The sequence below is a fragment of the Carettochelys insculpta genome, chromosome 1 (assembly GCF_033958435.1).
Source record: "Carettochelys insculpta isolate YL-2023 chromosome 1, ASM3395843v1, whole genome shotgun sequence".
Taxonomy (NCBI): Eukaryota; Metazoa; Chordata; order Testudines; family Carettochelyidae; genus Carettochelys; species Carettochelys insculpta.
In genome coordinates this window covers 11,218,210-11,239,051 of record NC_134137.1, presented here as the reverse complement: position 1 = coordinate 11,239,051, position 20,842 = coordinate 11,218,210, and the positions used below count along the sequence as shown (strand labels likewise).

General features: G+C 57.7%; 1 protein-coding gene across 1 annotated transcript in view; it reads right to left on the bottom strand.

Moving 5' to 3' along the window:
- Positions 1 to 20,842, bottom strand: part of RHOG (ras homolog family member G) — a 35,203-nt gene that overhangs the window by 7,989 nt on the left and 6,372 nt on the right. The window lies entirely within an intron of this gene.

Sequence of the window (20,842 nt, the reverse complement as noted above, 5' to 3'; positions counted from 1 at the left end):
TGTTATTTACCCCTTCTCACCACACAAGAACTAGGGGTCACCAAAGGAAGTGAACAGGCAGGAGGCTTAAAACAAAGAATAGGAAATATTTTTTCACACGGCGCAGTTAACCTGTGGAACTCCTTGCCAGAGAAAGTTGTGAAGGCCAAGACTGCAGTAGAGTTTAATAAAGTACTAGGTAAATTCATGGGGGATAGGTGCGTCAATGGCTATTGGCCAGGATTGGCATGGATGGTATCACTAGCCTCTGTTTGCAAGAGGCTGGAAATGAGCGACAGGGAATTGATCACTTGATGATTAGCTGTTCTGTTCATTCCCTCTGGGGCGCCTGGTGCTGGCCACTGTCGGAAGACAGGATACTGGGCTTGATGGGCCTATGGTCTGACCCAGCGTGGCTCTTCTTATGTTGTCTCCAGCACACGCTCTGTGACCGACTTTAGTTGTCCTCACTGTATAAAGTAAGCATAGCAAAACCTGGGCTCCTCCGTCCCTGGGCCAGCTCACCGGCGTTGTGGGGAGCGGGTTCTGCAAGTGGGAAGGGGCCCTCAGGAACAGAAGGGGCTTTCACCGCCTTTCTCTTTCCTACTGTTCCCACAATGAACTTGGAAAGGCCTAGCAAACGCAGCAGGAAGGGTCCCCGGCAGAGAGTCACATGCAGAGATCATGGCCTACTCTATGAGCAGTGTTCGCACTGCAGTAGCATCTCGCAGTCCTAGGCCAGGTCTGCATTACCCGGCAGAGCGAACTGCTGTGGGACAAGCAACATGGACCTATTAGGGGTCAGTAGTTGACCCCATATTCCTCAAAGGGAGATTCTCCCGTCACCCTTCCTCTGTGAGGCCAGCCCAATAAGTCAATTGCTGAGAAGTTGTAGCTAGAATTGTGTATCTGCAATTGACCTATCCACCTAGGGTAGACCACACCCTCGCCAGAACCCTTCGGTGGGGATCCCATCTGGTCCTGCTGACTTAGTGCCGTTCCCAAACCTCGTCTCCTGCCCTCCCCACTCAGGGGCAGAGCCTCGGCTCTGTCACCCCAACATATGGGCTCCGGGGCGGGAATCTCCCCCACACCCTCCGCAGCCAAGAGGGGTGTAGAGAATTCGTGTCGCTTTTCCACGGTGGCCTGGTGACTCCGTTGGCCCCTCAGGTGCCCATTGGCACCACTGACTGCTTGGCCTAGATCCCTCCTAGATCTAGAGAAGTGATTGTTCCACTCTATTCGCCACCAGGGATGCCACCGCCGGAGTATTGCATCCAGTTCTGGGCCTCCAGCACAGAAAGCATGTGGATGTTTTGGAGAGGATCCAGTGGAGAGCAATGAAAATGATGAGGGGTCTGGAGCACATGACCTATGAGGAGAGGCTGAGGGATCTGGGCTTATTTAGTTTGCAGACAAGAAGAGTGATAAATAGGTAGACAGATTCATGGAAGTTAGGTCCACTAATGGCTATTAGCCAGGATAGATAAGGAACTGTGTCCTGAGCCTCCGTGTGTCAGAGGCTGGAGGTGGATGGCAGGAGATCCCGTTATCGCTTGATCATTACCTGTTCAGTTCACTCCCTCAGAAACACCCGGCATTGGCCACTGTCATCAGACAGGACGCTGGGCTGGATGGACCTTTGGTCTGACCCAGTGTGGTCGTTCTTATATTCTTAGGTAGTGAGGGGTGATGTGGATAAAGAGGATGGAGAGAGGCCGTCGTCGGCAGTGATGGATGGCAGAACAAGGAGCAATGCTCTCAAGTTACAGTGAGGGAGGTGCAGGTTGGATATCAAGAAAAACGACTTCCCCAGGCAGGTGGTGAAGCACTGGAATGTGTTGCCTAGGGAGGTGGTGGAATCTCCATCCCTAGAGGTTTTTTAGGTCTTGACTTGACAAAGCCCTGGCTGGGATGATTTAGTTGGGGTTGGTCCTGCTTGAAGCAGGGGGCTGTGCTAGAAGATCTCGAGGTCCCCTCCAGCCCTAGGATTCTAGGATTCTTTCCTGGCCTGGCGCTATGGCCACCACCCTGGCCCTCAGGGAAAGCCCCCCACGGGGTTTAGTGACAGACCCCCCCGTCATACAGTTTTATCCCCAGGAACCCAGGGCAGCACAGCGCCCCCTACCAGCGCACTGGGGCCTGGCCTCAGCACACAAGACACTCCCTGGTAGGCCTTCCTGCAGTGCCCCAAGCTCGCAGGGGTCTTCCTTTAAGGACAGGCACAGCCCAGCCAGGCTCAGCTCATGTCAGCTGGGGCTGGGCGACCCGATCTGACCCGCCCCAGCCGCTGGGTAAGGAAACACGTTCGCAGCTGCCTGTGCTGGGTGGAGGCTCCTTGACACGGGGCGGGGAGGTGTTATTTCCTCCCTGTGACTTCCCTTCTCCCCTGCGGAGGTTGGGACTTGGCTGAGGGATTGCCAGGGTGGCCCACCGAGCCCAGGATCCAGCAGCAGCGTGGGGTGCAAGAGCCCTGCAGCAGGAAGGTGTGGGCTCCCCAGACGCCTCACTCCACCCCAGCCTGAAGTCCTCTCCCTAACCTCTAACGGTTAGAGAGCAAAGCCAGAGGCTGGCAGGCAACCAGCAGCTGCAGGCTGCGCCGCAGAGCTGAACAGGCTAAGCAGGGCTGCAAAGGGACCAGCGACTGGGGGATGAGACCAGGGGGCCCGGTAAGATCTGGACTGTAGCTGCCACAGTGAATGTGCTGCTGTGCAGCCAGGCCAAAGGGACAGAGGAGAGGGGAGCATCCCTGGGGCGTCACCGGTAGCAGTAGTAGGCTTTTAACTTCTTACATGGGGTCTCACAGGGAGGGCTACAGGCTGCATTTCCTGTAAGCTGAGCACATGGGGAGCTGCCCAGGAGCCATTCAAATGCCGCCCGGCTGATGAGCAGAGCACCCCCAGCCGGCAGCCTGGGTTTCTATGGCGGTGCGCATCTGAACAGGCCTGGGCGCACAGAACATTTCTTCCACACATGGATGGAAATAATTAGCGGGAACCTTGGTTGTGAGCTCCCATGTCTTGACCGGTTTCATGGCTACTTGCACTCTGCCCACCCCAAAATGAGAGGGAACACCGGCAACAGGGACAGGAACGGAGTCATGTCAGAGTGGGAGTCTGGGGTTTTAATCTGCCCTCCCACAGCCTAGCTGGTCTCCGCCAACTCTCCCTCTAAGTCGGAGGAAAACCCCAAACCTTACAGGTATGCTGCCGATAACTCCGGAGCCAGCCCCGCAGTTTGGTCAACGGAGCTGATCTCCCCACTGGGTCAAAGTGAAATCCTAGCTTGGCACAGCCCTGTCATTCAGCGTGCTTGGGCGCTGAACCCAGACCCCCTGGCCTGACCCCTCGCCTCCCTGCACCCACGAGGCTCCCAGGGTCGGCCAGTAGGGCAGAGCTACCGTGGGCAACACTGAGGCCTGCAAAAACTCACTTAATGTGGGGAAAGAGCCAGGGACCAAGAGTTCCTTCCTCCCTCCCCTGGCTACAGGCTCCTGTCTTCCCAGCCCAATCTGCAACAGGATCTGGGCTTTAGACAGGAGCATCGGAGGAGCAAAGACCCTGCTTCTACCCAACCCAACGCAGAGTCCCACCTGTGAGGGATCTTGACAGGCTGGACCCATGTGAGTTCCAGGGAAAAGCCCGGGCAGGATGCGGGACAGTTTGGGGTGATCCGGAGAACACAGCTAAGATGGGGTGTAGGACTAGCTAGAGCCACCAGGGATCACGGATATCGAGGTCCTCTGAACAGAGCATGCTGGGAAGGGGTGAAGTCAGGGGGGCTCCAGGGCCAGGCAGGGTGATGCTGTCTCAGCATGCCTGGGAGTGAAAACCCTTGGGCATGAGGAGGACTTAGGCCCCCTGAGTTCTGCGCAAGTTACTGCACTGGTCGGTCTGGCCAACGTTGGGGCTTTAACGTGGTTTTAGCTCTGTCCCTGCCGCTTGCCCTGCTGGTGTGGTGTGGAAGGGATCTGGGTTCCCTGTGAGATTGGACCTTTAAACAGCCCTCTTGTTTCTCCTCATGTTGATCGTGTCACGTCTCAGAGGAGGAGCTGTGTCGGTCTCTATCTGCCAAAACAATGAGGCGGCCTGGGGCCCACGAAAACTGATGCCCCAATAAACTTCTTAGTCTTTAAGGTGCCACAGGACTCCTCGTTGATTGTGTGGATTGCAACAGCACTGGCAGCCCCAGCAAGATGTGCAAGGAGCTGTACAAACACAGCACCTACCCCGGAATGCTTCCAGGCTCGCTGTGTGCGTCTCACTTGCCACACGCCTCTGCTCTCCCTGGCTGGATGCTCCGACATACCCTGAGCAGCCCCATTGAGAGGGAACCTCGAGATCAGGAAGTGCCCTGCAAAAGCCTGTTCTTGCCACACCTCTGGGGTGCAGCGCTTTGGGGAAGAGTGTGGTGTCGGGAAGTTCCTTACGAGGGCTGCCCCTTTCTAGCTCGGACCCAGGGGGAACCCTGAAACCTCACACCGTGACTGTCCCTTCTAGAGCCCTCATGCTGGCTCAGACCAGCAGTCAGTCTGTCTAAGCCTGTATCACGCACCCCCCAGCTGCTTCAGGGGACAGAGTAAGAAACCCTGCCGCAGGCAGAGGTGGGAGAACAGGCACTCAGAGCAAAGCTCCTGTTCATCCCCCGTTGGGTCCATCTTCCTTTGACACTGACCCCCATCTGGCCCTTCAAGACATCCTGCAGGAACGGGCAATTTGTGTGTTGTGTATAAACACGTCTTGTCCTTTTGTCAATGTCCATTTTGTCCCTTTGCTCTTTCATTGACTGTCCCCTTCTCTCCCCATTAACGGACCGGGAACACCGATTCCCCCTCTTCCCTATCAGTTTGCAACTTTCTATGCCTTCATTATAGCTTCGATTGTGCCAAATGTCTGCGGATGAACATCTGTTGATTAAAATTGGCCTTTTTTTTTTTTGGATCAATGAGAACTTTGAAACAAATTCCTCTTGGCTGAAGTTTTCTCTGGGGGATGTGCGGAGGGGCGTGGTGACTTCCTTCCTTCCTTCGCCAAACCAAGGAACATTTTGGATCTCAGTGGAAGAAACGGAGGTGTTGGCTTTCAAAGCCTCACATCTTGTACTGGGGAGGGTTGGTTTGTTCATTACCAGACTGAGACCCGTTTGCGGGAGACTGGGAGAGTGGGGGGCGGAAGAATTTTGTGACACTTCCTGTGACATTTTTTCACCAGTTTTAATTCAGTTTTCTCTCTGAAATGAAGAGCCCTAAACTGTTCAGTCTCCTTCTAGAGCAGCGTGTCTGGATCACTGGCCCCTTTAAGGGAGCTGAGTGAGTCTCATCTGAGTCATAATCAGCTGCTTCTTAGCAGGGAATGGGGTGGGCTGTTTTGGGGTCACCTAAACATCAAGAAAGGGCTCAGACAGCTCAGCTGGGAGCATGGAAGCAGAGGGCGTGGGGTGGACTGGCTGGCTGGAAAGCCCCAAGCCAAGGTCTGCAGGAGGCCAAGCACCTGAAGGGACCAGTGATCTATACTGGACCTGGGAGGCGCAGAACCCTTTGTTTGTCTGGAGCATGGTCCCCCCAGCAGGGGCTACGTCCATCTGTGACTTGGCCTGAGGGCTAAGCCACATCTCCAGCCCTGGCCTGTGTGTAGCTAGCGGCGGAGACCCACCTTGGAGGAGGGAAACTGAGGCAGACAGTGCCAGCAGTGCCACACCCGAGCAGAAGAGGCCATGCCCCAAGACAGGCGCTCTCCCTAGTGATTCTAGTCACCTGTCTGCAAATCCCTGTTTGTGACACATCCTCGGAGCCTGGGTGACTGGAAGTGAACACAGAACTGGGCACGGCAGGGGGCGCGTGTGAGTGTGAAAGAGACACACCCTTGCGAGCTCAGCACGTGAAAACCCCAGTGCACAGCGAAAGCAGGAAATGCAGAGCGGCCTGTTCCCCTAGCCCAGCCCCACCTTCCAGGCTTGCAGGAGCTTCCTGCAGGCCCTCGGCCACATCCAGACAGGGGACTGTTCACCCAGCTGGGGCAGGGGGAGCAGGCAGCTCATGGGGAGCAAAGCAGCCCCGTGGGGCCCTGTGGGGAGCATGTGCCGCCCGTGTGACTGGCGCCAGGAAGCCGAGTGGCTGGGCTGGCTGTGGGGAGGCTGTATGCACTGGCGGGACCGAGCGAAGCGGGAGGGGGAGGGGAAACCTGAGTGTGCTGGAGGCTTCTGGCTAGGAGAACTGAGTTCTGTTCCTGCCTGTGCCCCAGCCCTGGGAGAGCCGCAGCCCTGGGACAGCCCTGTGGGGGCCCCAGTGTTGCCATCCAGGAGCTGTGCGGACACAGCAAAGGGCTTCGTGGTAACGGACTCTGATCCAGAGGGAAAGCGCACCACAGGCCCCAGAGAGGCAGAAGGGACCAGGTAGAGTCATAGGATGGGAAAGTATCTCACGAGGTCATCTAGTCTGGTTCCCAGCACAGTGTCTACACTACAGCCTTCCCTCTACCGATGTAAGTGCTCTGCTGTATCCCCATGCTGTAATGACTCCATCCCCAGAGAGCTCTAGGTCTTGTGTGGGTGTAGGGAGGGTGACACATTGTCTGTGTAGACCCTGCTTCCCTTACAGCCCGTCTTGTCAGGTTCATGGCTCCCACCACAAAACTGACAAAGAAGCGGGGTGTCTAGAACCCGGCCTCCACCCCTTCCCAGACAGCAGGGAGTCTGGACCCTACTCTCAGCTGAGAACGAGCTGGGGGAGATGAGGAATCCTGGGCCACTTCCCACCTGGCTGTCTTGTCAATTTCACGGCTCCATGCTGGAGATATGAAACTGACAAGGCTGCTGAGGGGCAGGCCTGGGAGGGGAGGGGACTGAGAAGCTGAGGCAGCTGACCCCCATTTCTTAGGTGTGAAAAGTCCAAGGTGGCTTCTCCCCAAGCTCCCACCAGAGAAGGAGGAAGGGAGAAGCCCTGGGCAGCTTCAGGTGGGAACATGGGAACTGAGGCCAGGGGCAGCCCTCTGGGAACCTGTACAACAGCCTGGCTCTTGGCAAGGACCTGCCAGCAGAGCTGAGAGCCCAGGCCCTCTGCTCTTCAACCTGCCCCTGGGAAGCTGGAGGAAGTGCTCCCGGTGAGGACAGGCACCACTGGCCCAAGAAGGGGAGTCTGGCCATGCACCACCCCAGGAATTACTGTAAGTCTACCCAAAAGTCTACCCATAAACTTTGATTTATGTTTCTAGAGCGACATGACCTGAGTGTTAGCGCTGACAGATGTTTGTCCAACCTCCTCCTACTAATTGCCCATGACAGAGATTCCACGACCTCCCTTGGCCATTTCTTCCAGTGCTTCACCACCCTGCAACTTCAGAAGTGTTTCCTCATGCCCAGCCTAAACTGCCCTGACTGCAATTTGAGCCCGTTGCTTCTCCTCCTCTCTGCAGAGGTTAATGGGAACAATTTTTCTCCCTTGTCCTTTCACCAACCCTTTGTGTAGTTCACAGGCCGCTCCCAGACTCACCAAGGAGTTGTAGGAGGCAGGGAAGACCCAAGAGGAGTGAGGGCTGAAGGTCCCTCTTCCCTCAACTCTACGGTGACCCACTGGATGCTGCTCTGACACCAACACAGCCCTGCAGTCAGCTCTGAAGGCCGGGAACTGTTCTACTGACCCGGACAGGGGAAGGCCCCTGCACGACAGAAAGCGGCAGCCCTGGGAAGGCACTGTGGGGCCCCAGTGTTGCACAGCATTCCCCCTCCCCCCACCTTTCACCAATGTCCAGCTGATTTGCGTGATGCTCATTTGCATAACACTAGCTATTTGCCTAGTGGCAAACCAGCATACCTGAGCAGCGCTTCTTTCCTCCAGGGCCTCAGCTTGTCTTTGCTGCACCCTGAGGCCCTCGGAAGAGCAGTCCTGTGTGCTTCTGTTGCAGATGAGTGGGAGAGGAGATGGCTAGCCCTGCGTGAGCCCCCAGCCTGCGACCCACCCAGAGTGGTTGCGATAAGGTTAGAGGGACTTCAAGTCCCTCATTAGACTTGGAACCTCAAGGACTTTCCCCCCCCGTCAGTTCCAGTGAGCGTGCAGCAAAAAATCACCCTTCATTCCCTTGCTAGGAATGGGGAGGATCAACCTCTTTGCTCCTCACCCTCTCCCATGCTTGCAAACAGAAATACAAGGAATGCTCTTCCCAGCCGGCAGCAGGGATAGCTCGGTGGGAGGGGCTGACAGAAGAGAGGCACAAGGGCCTATGGTGGGAAAGCTAAATTCGAGAGATGCCTTTCTTAGCCCCCTGTTCCAAACCCCCAAGTCTCTGTCACCTGAGCGAAAGGAGAAGCTAGTAGCAAGGGTGGGGCCAGGACACAGCAGTGCAGCCCTGTTTCCATCCAGCAGAGGGCAGTGGGACACACCCACCAGGAAGTTCACTACTGTACCACCCCTACTGTACACCTGAGGAAACTGAGGCACAGGGCTGGGGATCAGAACCGAGGAGGAGTCATTCCCGTGCTTAGTTCACAGTCCTACCCTCCCGCCCCCCCCAGTCCTTTCACTCAGTCGATGGCAACCAAGATTCTGGCCCTGGGGTGAGACGGGAGAGCTGAGAGCAGCTCCTGAAGCCCAGCTTGGGACAGAGCGCCTGGCCCTGGGCAGAGACGGAGAAGTTGTCCCCCATGACACAGAACTTCCCAACCCAGATGGCGGTTTCCACGTCTTCTGCCCCGTCGGGAGACACTGGTTTCTTGTGCCCCTCTCCCCAGAGGCCTTATGAGATCAACAACACTAGGGACGGTGGGCTGGGTTCTGCTCTGGCTACCCCCTTGCAGCCACGGCCAGGGGTCTGCTGGCGCTGCAGGGCCGGGGGAGCAAGCCAGGGGCCAGCAGGAGCAGCTGGTCCTCCCCCAAGTGGAACCAAAGCCCAGCCAGGTGAAACCTTGTTACAGCTCAACTCCCAGCCAACCGCTCGCTTCCTGTGCAGGTGACGGTCGGGGGCACGGTGCCTGCTCTGCTGCCCCCCAGGATGTGAGTGGAGCTGGGGGCAGCCACATGGGGGGTATTACAGCCACGGAACAGATTGGGCAGGTCAGCTGACCCAAGACATAGGAAGAGCTAATCTCCCTGGCAAGACTAAGACAATGCCTCTAAATCAGAGGCAGCTGGAGGTGAGAGGAACTGCCGCAGGGCAGGAACGAACCTCTCTGGAAGGAGCTGACAGCCAGAAATTGCAAATAAAACCAGGGTTAGTGCTGGAGCGGGCCCAGGAGATAGGGCAGGAGTGTGCCAGGTCTGTGCCCCCGCGGGCAAAAGCACTCCTTTGTCTTGGTGGCATGTAAGTCCTTCTGAAAGTCACTGCTGGCTGCGGTGGGGATAATCTGAGAGGTCCCGAAGGAGAGAAGGAAGCTTTTCCCGTGGGGTGGAAAGAGAGGAACAGCACGTAAGAATGGCCGCACTGGGTCAGATCAAAGGCCCATCTAGCCCAATGTCCGGTCTGCCAAGAGTGGCCAGTGCCAGATGCCCCAGAGGGAGGGAACAGAGCAGGGAATCATTGAGTGACCCCTCTCCTGTCACAAATTTCCAGCCTCTGACACACAGAGGCCACAGACTCCATTTCTACCCATCCCAGCTAACAGCCATTGGTGGACCTAACAGCCATGAATTGATCTAGTTCTTCTTTGAACCCTGTTAAAATCCTGGTCTTTGCAACATCCTCCAGCGAGGAGTTCCACAGGCCGACCGTGCGCTGCGTGAAGAAAAACTTCCTTTTGTTACTTACAAACCTGGTGCCCATTAATTCTATTTGGTGACCCCTAGTTCTTAAGGGAACAAGTCAATAACTCTTCCCTAGTCACTTTTTCCAAACCAGTCATGGCTGTATAGATCTGTCCTGCCAAACCTCCTCTTTTCTCAGCTGAGAAGTGACAGTCTTTGCACTGCTAACCAGATCAGGAATGTAAGGCAGGAGGACGACCTCCCTGGCAGGCATCAGAGCTGAGTGGTGCAGGCCCCGGAGGGGCGAAGGTGCTCGGGCTGGTTCTCTGCGAAAGCCAGGAAAAAGACTGTGCCATCATCTCCTCCAAAGGCCAGGGAAGTGACAAGACTTCACCCAGAGCTGCCCAGACCAGGGGCAGGCCCTGGCACAGGGACACCCCTGCCACACAGATGTGAGCGTGTCAACACGCAGCACCTGGGGCTAAAGCTGGAGCTGACACACGCTGAGCTGCCGGCAGCCAGATTTGAACTGGTTTCGGCAGGTCCACACAGCTGCCCTAACGCACAGTAGAATCGCACCTCTAGTTCCATCAGTGCCACTGGCTTTGTGGAGAACCAGCCAACACCACCCTGTGGGGCATCAGGCCCTGGTGCTGGGAGCTGCCAGTAACCCCAGCCAACGCCACCCTGTGGGGTGTCGGGCCCTGGTGCCGGGAGCTGCCAGTAACCCCAGCCAACGCCACCCTGTGGGGTGTCGGGCCCTGGTGCCGGGAGCTGCCAGTAACCCCAGCTGCCCAGACTCCTCCCTTCCCAGCTGCAGTCCTGTCACGTGCCTGGATTTTTAGACTGGGCATAGGACCCATTTTATGTGCTGCCGTCACTGTTTTACAGCCAGGGCGTGGAGGCCGGGAAGGGATTAAGGACCTGATCCAAAGCAACACACACTCCCACTGACTTCACGGGGCTCAGCGGCCGGCTGTAAGGGTGGGCTCACGTGAGGCTGCTAACCTGGAGGGCTGCTGGCGGCCCAGGTGTAAGCCTCACACACGGGTGTGGCTCGTTGGGCCAGGTGGGAGATCGAGACCCCTCAGACAGAGGAAGAACGGATCTCTTCGACGGCCTTAGCTGAGTGCCAGCTGGCTTTCAGCTCCACCCAGAGGTCCCAGCACTAAGCTCCGGAGGTCCCAGGTCTGAGGCTGTGTGTGGGCGGTTACAACGGCCCAGAGGCTGGCCAGCTGCGCTGCGCTGGCATCCCTTCCTCTTCTCGGAGCTGCCCCGAGGGAGGGGGGTGAACCAGCGCCAGGGGAGACCCATGCCGGAGGCGGTGAGGCTGGCTGCAGAGGCAGGCAGGGGAGGAGGAGATCGCAGAGCACCCAGCACCCCTTTCCTTGTGGCTGGAGAGGCGATGGCATCTGCCGCCACACAGGGCAGATGGCAAAACGGAAGCTCCAGGCCCCATGGGGCCTGACTTGTCGCCGGCTGGACTGAGGACAGCCCAAGGCTCCTGCCTAGGTGTCAGGCTTGCAGCTGTCCCTGGAAGGCTCCGTGTCCTGCTGGAGGGCCGGCGACTGCTCCCTGCTGTAGACACTGCACCCAGCCCCAGCTGTCATGCAAATGCTTTCGAGGCAGAAGCAGATCCGTCTCTGTTGCCTGGAGTTCCTCGGGCGGCTCTTTCTCCTGCAGGCATTTGCATTCCGCTGCTGATCTGCGCCGGATGGACTCCGGGCCCAACAGCAGGTGCTTGTACCGGCTGCTGATGACAGACCAAAGCGAACGCGCAGAGCCAGAGGCCAAGCCATGCTCTGGAGCTCCTGGGGCTTCTGGAAGGCTGCGCAGGCTGGCAGGGGTGGAAGCTCTGTCCGTCCCTAGCCTACCTGCCCAGGCATCCTGATTCAGGGGTTTCCTGGGCCTGGTCTTTTTCAGGGTCCTCAGAGAGCAGGGGGGTCCGGGCTGCTCAGAGACCTCAGTACAGCAAAGGCCTGGTCCACAGCAGTGAGTGTACGTGGCCTCTGTGGTCGGGCGGCTGTACCGGAACGGTGCTCGGACGTCCAATCTGCTCCCCTTGATGTCGATCGCTTTGGCCGCGTGCTGCTGTGCTCTCTGGACAGCAGTGTAGACCCTGCCTCCGAGAGCCCCCGAGAACCACAAATCAGGTGAAGTACGAAGGCCCTGGAGCCAGGTTCACTGTCGCTGACGTACCGTCTCCAACTGCCTCATGAGTCTCCAATACAACTCAACAGTTTACATTGGTCCTCGCATACACCATGACAACGGACGCGACTCAGTCGACGGCAAGGGGGCTCCGTCATCCCCTAGGTCACTCGACACAGCCCCTGTTACACACACTTTTATACACAGGTATAAACAAGTTATGTATCCAGGTACAGCCCCCTCATTGTAATACATCGACATCCCCTAATGTAACTAGATCTACCCATTAACTTGGGGGATAATGGTGGTACCAGCAAAACAACATCTCCATCCTGCTGTCGTTACAACCTGTTCCTGAACGTGGGTGGGAAAGTACCTGGTGCTGAGCTGTTATCTGTGGGGAGGGGATGGGGAGCGCATGGTACCGACAGGATGTGTTTGTCTATCACTAAGCGCCCGGCTCTGGGTGCTTTGAGGTGTTTTTATGTGGTTTCAGGCCCTGTGACTTACCAGCTCTGTCTCTTGCTGCATTCCTGTCGGGAGAATGTTCCTAGCACATTTTCTGCTTTAACCCACCACTGTTCAGGCTTGAGGCCTTTAGCTTTGCTGTATGTTAACAAAGCATTGACTGTTGTCCTGGGCCTTTAGCCTTTCACCAAGCCTCTCATCACGACAGCCTCCAGGAGCCAGAGGCACCCCAGCACTTCCTGGTCAGAGCACAGCTAAAGCCCACCAGAGCCACCAGCCTCAGTGTTTCACAGGAGCAGAGCTGGGAAGGGCCCCCCTGATCTGCCCAGCCTCCCATCCGGCAAAAGAGTCCTGCCTGCCGTCCGCGCTCAGGCCCTGCAGGGCTGGAAACGGTCTCTGTTCTGCAGCGCACAATCTGTGCACCTCTGAGCTGGACTGTGCTGACGCCCAGGCCCTGAGTGAGGAGCCGTCACAAAGGCGGGGTCTGTTCTCCCTGCCCGGCGCTGGAGAGAGCAGTGGGGCAGATTTCCCTGCCCTTTCACCATGGCCTGTGCCTCAGCACATTCGCCCCCGACCCTGGCCGAGGAACAAGGGCACTTGGAAGGTCTTAGAATCACTCACACCTCCCTGAAGTCCTGCTGGCATCTGTAGGTGTGATCCCACAGATCCTGGACAGAATCACACAATCCGAGGACTGGAAGTGACCTCAGGAAGTCATTGAGTCCAGCCCCCCGCCCAAAGCAAAGTCCTGTGAAGCCACCACATCCCTGCCCCTTCTGCTGTGGCCAGTGAAAGATCATCACAGCACAGGTCCATTTGTGGTCAAACCCAGCTCTGACGCCTCCAGCCACAAGGCCTCCATCCGCCCCCTGGAAGCTACACCACAGCTGAACTGATCTCAGTCCCAGGCAGCAAGTCTCAATACCCACACTCAGCTCTCCTCTCTCCTGTTCAGCCTCAGCCCCTCTCCGTCCCTGGCTCGGGACTGACCCCACGAGGGGCACTGAGTGACTTCCCTGGGGCCAGGCACCAGGGATCCTCCCTCGCTGGGAGCAGTGAAACAGCCGTGGGATCGCTGGCAAGGGGGCAGAAGAGCTGCCAAATTGGCCCACGGGGCTGGTGTGCTGCCTCTGGCAGGGGCTGGGACCAGACCCGGTGGACACTATCACAAGAACATGCCTAGGGGGGAGAGCTTTGTCCTCACCCTGTTTTACTTCTGCCCTGACGCGGATCAGTGCCAGCTCGCAGAGAGCGCATGCGACTCAGAGTTGGGGAGTGCCCAAAGCCCACTCAGGACGGGACCCTTGAGAATTCACTCATCTTTTCTACCTGACGGACGCTATATTCTCTCTTTCACCCGCCTCCCTCTCTCCCAGGGAGCCATGGTCCTGCCAAAGGCCAGGCCAGCAGCGATCAGCCAGTCAGCCACTGGCATGCCCCCTCCGCAGCCAGAACCCAGCGAGCAGCCCACGTGAGCAGCGCCAGGAGCAGAGAGACCCCAGGCCACTCTGAAATCGATAGCGCACTGCAAAGAGTGCAGAGGAGGGGCCAGCGTTTCGGACACCAGCCTGGGACTTGGGAGACCTGCTACCGACTTTCTGTATGCCCCTGGGTGAGTCACTTAACCTAGCTGGGCCTCAGTTTCCCTTCTGTGCACTAGGGATAAACCACCCTGCCCCACCTCAGGGGTGGAGAGAGGGCAAACACATTACAGATTGCGGGAGACGACTCTGCTGCCGAGCTGGGGGCCAGCTAAGTCCCTTCGCTCAACACATCTCGAGGGAAGGGTGCCCGCTGCTGGGGACGCCTGACGTGCCACACATGCGCACACTGCATCCATGGCCTGAGCGGGTGCCAGAGCTGTTCCAGGCCCCTTGGCCCATGCAGAAGAAACTCCCAGAGATGTGGTGGGTAGGAGGGTCCCTGTCTGTCCCAGGCAGCGCTTCCTTCCTTACTCGCCATCCGTGTGTGGAATAAATTTTGTTATCTGCACCAAGGAATGCACAGATGTGCACCACCCACAGAAACACACACGTTTGGGATGGGGGTGACACGCCGGGACAGCCACAGCTCATTCTCTGAGCCTGGCTCCTCGGGGTGCTGGCCAGGCCCCACACCCCACTGGGCTGTGTCCTGCAGGGGCATCGTGGCCACCCTGCCCTGCCCTCCCCTCCCCCCGACAGCCCAGCCCGCCAGTGAGCCCGGCTGCAGGGGTCAGGGCATGGAGCCCGCGGGATGCGGGGGAGCTCCAGACCCCAGCCCCCCACACAGCCCGTGGGAAGAGCCATCCCGCCACAGCCCAGGAAAGGGCCAGAGCCGGGGGGGCTGGGGGGAGCTGAGCGCCCCAAGCCCTGATGCAAACACATCCGCCAGCCTGAGTTAGTGACAGGAAGTAAACAAACCTCACCCCAGGAACCCGGCCCGGCCTGGCCCTGTGATACCAGCCCTGCCTGCTGCCCCACGGCTGTGTGTGCCCCCGCCCCACACGCTGCCCCCACGGCCCTCCTGTGCACCCCCAAACCGACCACACGTCCCCCCACAGGCTGCCCCCCCGCCCTCCTGTGCACCCCCAAACCGACCACACGTCCCCCCACAGGCTGCCCCCCCGCCCTCCTGTGCACCCCCAAACCGACCACACGTCCCCCCACAGGCTGCCCCCCCCGCCCTCCTGTGCACCCCCAAACCGACCACACGTCCGCCCCACACACTGCCCCCACCGCCCTCCTGTGCACCCCCAAACCGACCACACGTCCCCCCACACGCTGCCCCCACCGCCCTCCTGTGCACCCCCAAACCAACCACACGTCCGCCCCACACGCTGCCCCCACGGCCCTCCTGTGTACCCCCAAACCGACCACACATCCCCCCACACGCTGCCCTCACGGCCCTCCTGTGCACCCCCAAACCGACCACACGTCCGCCCCACACACTGCCCCCCACCGCCCTCCTGTGTACCCCCAAACCGACCACACGTCCGCCCCACACGCTGCCCCCACGGCTCTCCTGTGTACCCCCAAACCGACCACACGTCCGCCCCACACGCTGCCCCCACGGCCCTCCTGTGTACCCCCAAACCGACCACACGTCCGCCCCACACGCTGCCCCCACCGCCCTCCTGTGTACCCCCAAACCGACCACACGTCCGCCCCACACGCTGCCCCCACCGCCCTCCTGTGCACCCCCAAACCAACCACACATCTGCCCCACACACTGCCCCCCACCGCCCTCCTGTGCACCCCCAAACCGACCACACGTCTGCCCCACACGCTGCCCTCACGGCCCTCCTGTGCACCCCCAAACCGACCACATGTCCGCCCCACACGCTGCTCCCACTGCCCTCCTGTGTACCCCCAAACCGACCACACGTCCCCCCACACGCTGCCCTCACGGCCCTCCTGTGCACCCCCAAACCGACCATACGTCCGCCCCACACGCTGCCCCCACGGCCCTCCTGCACACCCCCCACCACCTGCCTGTATAGCCCCACACACCGACCCCACACTCTGCCCTCCTGTGCACCCCTCAACCCCCATGCGCCGCCCACCCCTCCAGTACGCGCCCGGACTCAGCTCCACCCCACACACCCACTGTCTTCCTGTACAAGCCCTCCCACCCGGTGCCCCACCCAGTGCCCCCAAGACTCCCCGGCACTGCCCTGCATCCCAGCCCTAGTGAAGGGCTAAGCGGGAGCCCAGGGAAGCCTGCAGGCTGCCCCCATGGCCCAATGCTGCTGCAGCAAGGGGAAGCTGAGGCCAGGACACCTCGACCTCCTGATGGTGATTCATAATGACCTCCCACCGCCCGCCCAGGGGAAGGGAAAACAGCTCATCTCCCACTCAGCAGAAAAGGGAAGCAAAACCAAACCCTCCCTCGGCTTGTCAGGCACGAGAGCCACCCCCAGGCCTGCCAAGAACTCCACCAGGGCGGGGGTTTCCCCCAGCCAGCGGGACCAGGTGCCAGCTGGTGCCCTCTTTAGCAGCCCCCCCCCCCGCCCCCGGAGTCCCTGTGCCCGAGTCCCTCGGCTGAGGCTGGGTTCTCAGCCCCAGGGAGGGCGCCACGTGCCTCCTGATTCATGTTCTTGGAGGACTCCGCCCTGGCTGTCTGGGAAGCAAGCACACGTCCCCCGGATTCCAGCGCAGCACCCGGGTACAGGACAGCGTCTCCTGGCACCCCGCCTGAGCTGTCCGGCGGGGGAGCGTGCCCGCGGCAGGCCAGCGCCAGTCCCAGCAGCCCTCTGGGATGTGCCGAAGTCTTCCTCGCTGCACTGTTCCCTGTAAGCTGAGTGCTTGGGCAGCCAGCCAGGAGAGTCAAGGGCTGCCCAGCTGATCAGCAGAGTGCCTGCAGCCAGCAGGCTGTGCTCCTATGGGTGGTACACAAGCACACATACCTCAGTGCACAGAATAAAATTTATTCCACACACGGGTGGGGGGAGGGGAAATTAGCAGGCGCGCTGGTCAGGACCCCGTTGCAGTAGGCGCTGAACACACTGCATTTCCAGGCCCAGAAAGGTAGTCTTCCTGCAGCCTACGCCGGTGCCATCCTTTTCTGAAGGGGAAAACGAAGGGCTGTGACAAGCCTTCCCCTCTGCTGCACACACAGGCTCCATCACCCGCTCTCTGTCGGGCACCCAAAGCAGCTGCAATGACTGGAAGCCTCTCGTCTCTCCAAGGGAGGGGAAGAGGAGCAGGCTATGTGAGGGGTCTGACAGCGAGGATGCCTGGGTTCTACTAGGGGAAGTGGGAGCTAGTGGCTACAGCACACTGGCGAGCCAGGACTTCCACCCTAGAAGGAACATGGTGCTTGCCATACTGGGATCCGCCCTGTGCTGCACCGAGTCCAGTATGGCCAGCCAGTAAGAGAACAGCTCCACCCACTGCTGACGGGAATAGCGCCTCCTTCCAACAACCCCCCGGAAAAGGCAGCAGCGTTCGCAGTGGCAGGAAACCCGCTTGGCACCCTGTGTGTGCCACCCCCTCGCCAACCTCCCGGCCACCCGCAAGATTGTGGAAAGAGTAGGAACCACCCCATGGCATCAGGCACCCTTCCGGACACCCCAGCCTTGGGGAGCGTGCGGAGACATCATGCGGCACTAAACGCCGACCTCCTCCTGGCTACGGACACAGGTAAGTTCTTCATGGCCATGCGGCTGGGCCTCTCTGCAGCCTGGCAGGGGCGTCTCAAGGGGCTGCTGCTCACCCGCATGACACAGCTGGAGCAGCCGGCCCAGCCCTGCAGCGGCTCCAGTCCTTCCTCTCCAGCCTTGCTCAGGGAGCTGAAGTGCTGCTGGTCAGAAAGGGGAAGGGCCGCCCAAGACTTTCCATTGGAGGCCTCCAGACCCGGCTGGTCAGAGGGGCGACAGCCCAGGGCCCCGTTTGACTCCTCACTAAGCCTGGGTGCGTCAGGGGCTAAAAACACCTTCCTTTGTCCCCCGCTCGCTGGGAAACCTGGTGCCTTCCTCCTGGAGGAGGGGTCACCACAGAGATCCAAGCATGCGGTTACTGGAGGGGCCTCATGGCAGCTGCCCACCTTCAGCACGGCTCAGGCCAGCGTGTCAGCACACCGGACCTATGCTCAGAATTCTCCACTGGCTCCCATTCTGCTTCTGAGGCCATTTTAAGGACACAGCCCTGACTCAAAGGCTTCAGCGGACGAAGCTCCTGTTCCACCAAAGACTGAATTTTGATCTGTGACCCCGCACGGCAGCTGTGCTCCTCTGGGACACCAAGAGCTCACAGGGTGCCTGAGGGTCAGAGCCAGACATTCCCAGGCCAGGGGACCTGCCCATGCAGCAATTGTCAGAGGAGCTCAGGAGAACCCAGAGACTGACCGTCTTCAGGAGGGGCTGCTCAACCTTCTTCCTTGATGGAAAAGCCCCTCCATCCTCTGAACAAGTCACCAGGCTCAACCCCACGGCACCTGCCAACCAATCATAAACCTGCGCCAAGAGGAACTGGCTGACCTGACTTACTGACTCAAACCCGTGCACTCTGGCTGGAGCACTGGTCACCCACAAGCCTCCTCCACTTCACTCTGTCTTGGGAGAAAACTTCTAGCTGACTCCAGGAGTTACGCCAGCTGTCGTCCTTCAATCCCAGTGGATCTTCTCCACGTGGTCTGAGATCTTCCTCTTTTGCATTTCCCTTGTGGATTCCACGTGAGAGCTCGACGGACTCTGCTGGACGACGGTTTTCTTAGAGTGCGGCCCAGCCATCCCCCCGCATTCTTCTCTTGATTTGAAGTCAAATGGTTCTTGTCCTGCTCTGTTCCAAAGCTCCTTGTCTGTGATCAAGTCTTGCTGTCTGACATGACGGATGCACCTCAGGCCTGAGCTGGTCAGAAATGGAGACGAACCAGAGATTCCTTCAAATACCTGAGGACTTTGCTATTGCCACTGCCTTGAAATGGAAGATGAAAAAGGCCTGGGGCCCAGGGGAGTGATTCTTTTCTCCTGTGACTGTATCGGAAGCAGGAAACACAGAATGTCTTGCGATTTCTTTTTATGTCTTTGGCTGGGGGCTCCCCAAAGCCACCTTCACCCTCCCAGTCCCACTCAAACACTCCACCTGTGCCAGCCCATGTGTAGCCCCTGGAAAGCAGATCCATTTGAGGAAAGATGCCACTGTGGCGTGGAACACATAGGCTCTCCTTGTTTAATTCCTTCGCTTCACTTTAATCCATGGCTCCTTGCTCTCCAGCTAGCATGTCTGCCCTCTCGACCTACCAGTCTTCCCAACAATCATCATTTAGCTTCCAGGATCTCTCTCTCATCTCCCTACATCACTGATAGCCAGTACTTGCCAGAAGTCTACCTAGAGGTCTCCTGAGATCTGCTATGTGGACCCAAGAGCCAATTCACTGAATTGTTCTGGTCGGCAAGTCCCCATCTATTGCTAATGATCAAACCTGCCATCTTCACAGCCCATCTGTCTCCCAACTACAGTAAACTTTCATATCCGGCAGTCCCAGGACTGGGAGGTTGCCGGATATGCAAATATTCTGGATGATAGAGAGGAGTCTACCTAGCAATGCTTAACACAAAAGAAAAACAAGATTAGATATTAAGAAACAAGCAAAAATGTATGCAGAGTACTTTAATTACCAACAATAATAGCAAGCAGGACAATAGATGGCCGACAATAGGGTAGTCGGCGGATACTTGTCAAATAGCTGGAGGACATTGATTTTGCTGACAATGTCATCCACCCTTCATGCCAACATGAAAGCAGGGCAGCAAAGGTCACACCACTAGACCAAACTGCCTCAGTGACTGGACCGAGCAATAACAAGGGAAAGACCAAGACAATGAGGATCAATCAGTCCAACAACACCAACACACTGGGAGGGGATGACCTGTAAGACATGGAGCAGTTCACCTACTTGAGAAGTATTATGGGCAGAGCCAGGAACAGACAAGGATATCAGTGCCAGGAGAGGGAAAGCAACAGCTGCATTCAAAACTCGTTGTCCCATAAGGAGTTTACAAATCATAGAATCATAGAACACTAGGACTGGAAGGGACCTCAAGAGGCCATCAAGTCCAGCCCCCTGCCCCAATGGCAGGACCAAGTACTATCTAAACCATCCCTGATACACATCTATCTAACCGTTCTTAAATATCGCCAGCGATGGAGATTCCACAACCTCCCTTGGCAAATTTATTCCACTGTTTGACCACCCTGACAGTTAGGAACTTTTTCCTAATGTCCAACCTAAACCTCCCTTGCTGCAGTTTAAGACCGTTGCCTCTTGTTCTATCCTCAGAGGCCAAGAAGAACAAGTTCTCTCCTTCCTCCTTATGACTCCCTTTTAGATACCTGAAAACTGCTATCATGTCTCCCCTCAATCTTCTCTTTTCCAAACTAAACAAGCCCAATTCTTTCAACCTTTTTTCATAGGTCACATTCTCTAGACCTTTAATCATTCTTGTCGCTCTTTTCTGGACCCTCTCTAGTTTCTCCACATCTTTTTTGATCTGCGGTGCCCAGAACTGGACACAATACTCCAGCTGAGGCCTAACCAGCGCAGAGTAGAGATATCTGTGAAGATGAAACTGCGGATATTCAACACAACTGTGAAGAGCGCGCTCTTGTATGGATGTAAGACCTGGCATACTAAAAAGTCTTCAAACCACAAGCTACAGACATTCAAAAACAGATGCCTAAGGCACATCCTTCACGTCAAATGGCAAGACTTTGTCACAAATGAGGAGCTTTGGAACAGAGCAGGACAAGAACCACTTGATAGTTGAAGAAAGTGGGGATGGCTAGGCCACAATCTCAGAAAACCATAGTCTGTCAAGCTCTCGCATGGAACCCACAAGTAAAATGCAAAAGAGGAAGCCCTCGGACAACATGGAGAAGATCTCCTGAGATTGAAGGGTACTCCTGGAGTCAGCTAGAACTTTCGTCTTAAGATAGAGTGAAGCGGAGACTTGTCGAAGACCTATGCTCCACTCGGAGTACAACGGTTTAAGTCTAAGCAAACAAGGATGTGTGCTTGCTCCGACATTGTTCGGGATCTTCTTCGCACTCCTCCTGAAGCACGCCTTTGGATCTTCAACAGAGGGCATCTTGC